Source organism: Physella acuta, unplaced genomic scaffold, assembly GCF_028476545.2.
Source record: "Physella acuta isolate Inbredline_101_S28 unplaced genomic scaffold, ASM2847654v3 ptg000027l, whole genome shotgun sequence".
NCBI lineage: Eukaryota > Metazoa > Mollusca > Gastropoda > Physidae > Physella > Physella acuta.
Window position 1 is genome coordinate 223278 of NW_026731547.1, and position 4529 is coordinate 227806.

Here is a 4529-nt window from a genome sequence, read left to right on the forward strand (position 1 = left end):
GTTATGGTTCAGACACTCGTGCAACTAAAAAAAACGAAATTTGTAAACTTTTTTTTTACGTTCATTTTTTTGTTTTTTATAGAATATTCAAACATGAATAACAACATTTAAGATACAAAATATACAACAAGATATACTACAACTTAAAGTAAATTACACGTGCAAATAATATATATATATAATATATGTTGCTTACCATAACAAACTTGATAGAAATGTAGAATTAACAAGTACATAAATTATCACCATAAACTTAATAATAGAAATCTGTCGTACACATTTCTATTACAATCTATGTTGTTCTCAAACTTTTTACATTGAGTAGAGGCAGTTTAATACCATACAATACAACAACTTTTTAATAAATTTTCCAAACATATTTTAGATTTGTTAATTTATCTTTTGATATGTAATGAACAAAGTCGAACAATAATGTCACACAGAAGTTATGAGTACTTTAGATGTTAAATAACGCAAGCGTCTTTTGTATAGTGCTTAACAAGACCCAGAATAAATTGTCAGAATGATGAGGGAATGACTTGTATTGTTAAATGAGTTACAGCGCTGAATCTATTGTACAAAGGTTGAAGCAAATTATAATTTACTATCCAATTCTAAAATTTAGTTTCTGGAAAACAGAAAGTAAACTTTAATAATGATTTATAGCTGAATGAGAGCGTTAATAAATATCTGTTCAACTTTAGTGAATATAATAATTCAGTATATTGCGATTAACCAATTCTTGTATTACCTTTTACAATGTTAGATTTTAATCAAGATCGTTGTAGTATTTATGTCCACAGACTAAAATAGCATACATATAACTAGGACAATCAAACGAAAGTAACACACAACTCCGGGTTACTATGTGAACTGTCCTCATTTCATTTTTAAGGAAGTAAATAAACAAGGAGAGAGAACCGTTTTATTAAATAGTAAAATGAACTACATTAAAATAAGCTGCATCTAATAGTATGCTCCTTTGAAACAAACCATCAAAAAAGCCATTCGTAACCAAACAACTGCTGCCATACAGGTTGGATTTTTTTTGTAGACAAAGGTTATGGAAACAAACCAAGAAAGAAAAGGAGGCTGAAATCCAAGTCAAAGGACCGTATGATTATAACATGATGACACGCAATACTTGGTTGTATAACAATACAATTTAGAAATTCAGAAAATGAAGGAGGGTTTCAAAAATAAGAAAATATAGTTAGATGTATGTAAAATTGTTCAAAATATATCGAACTATTTGAATTAATTAACGTAGATTAGGTTTACAGTAAAACCATTCTCTTCAGAAACAAACACAAAGTAAAATGGAAACAGCAGCTCTTTGCATGGTGTAGATCTAAATAAATTGTCAACTTAAACTAACTGGGAAAGTTAAATCGGGCGTATTTTCTTTTAATGCATTTCGTCTGAGATCATTTGTCCTTGAGATCATGTGTTGATGAGATATTTTGTCTGGTATAGTCTAAGATCACTTATCCTGTCACCCTATATATATATATATATATATATATATATATATATATATATATATATATATATATATATATATATATATATATATATATATATATAATTGTTTTTTTTCTTCATCCAAACATAAATCTGAAAAAGGTAGAGACCTTTTTTTCACTCATTGTATGTCAAAATCTATTTTTATTTAAATCAAAGTATGCCACGAGTAGGCCTAGGCCTAATGATAATTTACAATTTTAAATTGAACGAAGTAGAAACAGCAGTAACTAATTATTCGTTCGTTAAAATTGTGAACTTTTTTTTTTAAACTTTAATTATTTTTTCCAAAATATGAATCAATGCTAATGTTAAGTTGAAGCTGGTTATTTATTCTGTATTTTCATTTGAGTTTTGTTTTTAAATACGCGCTGCTGCAAATTTGTAATGTATAGTGGTTTAATTGTGTCATGGGTGAGATGCAGCGTGGACTTTAGACTGTACTTAGAAACACTAACAAAGACAATTTCGGGATTTCCATTATAGAATACAAACCTTGATCCGGATGTTTGGGTTGAGCTGTGTTAAGATGAGTAGAAACGAGTGGGTTCACAGCACATTTTTTTAGGTTTAACTTCACTTCGAAAGTTCAAGTCTAAAGTTTATAATATAGTGAATCTTAGTATCATTTCACTCACTAACATAACCTTTAAAGCACTTACAATACATCAGAGTAGCAAATGGGTCTTACTTCACCCACCCATAAAAATATACATGCCAATACGTATATATATATATATATATATATATATATATATATATATATATATATATATATATATATATATATATATATATATATATACGTATATATCATATGCATAATTTGCTACTTAAGTTCGTATATGCTAATCGTTGTTGATCTGAATGTATAAAAATATTTTTAAGGCGCATTTGTTTTTAAATTATGGGTAAATTAGTTTTATAGCGAAAAGTTAAGAAATTTCTCCGGCTTTAGAGTCAGTACAAGGTTCGACGCGAATTTTAACTGTATGCATTTATAGTAAAATACCTTAGACGTTCAAATAAAAGTATTTTCCGCTTACCCACGCATTCTGTTTAAAATCCACTACTCTTTTTAAAGAACGTTTAAGTTTGCTTCTATGCTTAAATATTATTTTATTGAACTAACAATTGTGTGTGTCTTCGACAAATCCTAAAAGAAAGCGTAAGTCACTATATTGTCGATTAGATACCTTTTGTAATATTAGGAAGAGATCCACACTTTTACTCATAGTAGTTTAAATAGTGTAGTATTATTTATTTTTAAAAAGTCAATTATTTTCTCCATTTTAGTGCATAATTACACAAAAGCTTTCTGTTAAAACGTTTTTATGCATTTGTTACAGTACTTAAATTTTTAAATTTACAATAGAGTTGCACGACTTTTAACTATTGTGCACGTAATGAGCATGATAACGCGCGTACAATAGTGCTTAATATTTGGATAAGACTGCTTGGGTGTCGTCCATAAATGACGTCACACTCGTAGGGGGGAGGGGGGTCCGTAAATTTGTGACGGTATGTGATGAGGAGGAAGGGGTTCAGATGGGGTGACGACTCACTTTTGAATTTTAAAAAAGCAATGTTAGAAAACAAATTTTAGAAGTTATTTCGCGTTTTTGAAAACTGTTTTAATAAAGTGTAATAGGAATGGATTAAAATACTCTATTTTGACAGAGTTCAGACAAGATTTTTTTTTAAAATATCGATGTTTTAAAACAAAATCAACTGTAATTTTGAGGGGGATGGGGTTGTAGGCTGAGGTGTGACGTCATTTTAGAGGGGAGGGGTCTGGCTTTTTGAGAAGTGTGACTGAGGGGAGGGGCGGGAGGTAAAAATTGTCCAAAAAAGCGTGACGTAATTTATGGATGACTTCTTGTTGAATTCAGAAAAAAGTGTTAATTTATGAAACAATTAATGGGCACCCAATTAAGTCAAATTAATTTATATAGCATTGTCATCTGGTCATGATCCACAGACAGACCGACATGATTAAGTTAAATAAAAGTTGTAAAAGATATGAATCATAACAACAAAAAATTGTTTTAACAAACGATTACAAATTCAGTCTGCTACGGAGCCACAAGCGAGGCGAAGATTATTCAGAGGTAACATTCCTATTTATGATAAAGCTAAAGGCTAACATACAAATACAATTTTAAAAATAATTTAAAACTTTAAACAATTATTTGTGTAGAACAGATTAAGACAATCATCAATGAAACTTTCTACTATTTTACATCTAAAATATTGTCAGTACTCAAGAATACATTTTATTATGCTATTTCCAAGTGGTAAAGTTACTTTAAAATGTTCGCTGACTAAAACTGTTGAAGAGAATGAATATAATTAAATTAGCTGCTTAGTTCATTCAGCTCTCCGCTAGCTGAGTTGAGACATATATTATGGATCATTAACATCAACAGAAGTGATTGTTGAATTATAGAAAATATAAGTCCTTCCATCATAGCTATCTGTGGTGGTTGACTTTGTAGATTCGACATCAAAACTATCGCAGTGATCCATTACATCAGAATCAGACCCCATATAATGCCTGTCTGATGAATTGAAGCTACTTGCTATTTCTTCATAGTGAATGTAGTCAACTACCTCTATGTAAGAGTTAGAACCGCTTTCATCAGAAATACTTGGTAACGTTGTACTACTAGTTGGTTTACAGGTTTTTCTCACCTTGAGCAGTCCTGTCGAAAAATATTGAATAATTTACGTCAATTGTGTTAAATCAGTAATGTTCGTGTATTATAATATGATTTTACGTTACTCGTTTTATAACAGTATGCAATCCATTTATTTCTCGTTTTGAATAAATAATCAATTTGATTTAGAACTAATATAAAGATGTATACTTTCACAGAAAGTAAAATAACATTTGAAAATAAATGAGTAAGCAACAAACTAATTAAAAGATCTAAACAGATTCATTAATTAATAGATAGATAAGTTATTAATATGTAATTTTTTAAGTAAGTACATTATTTAAT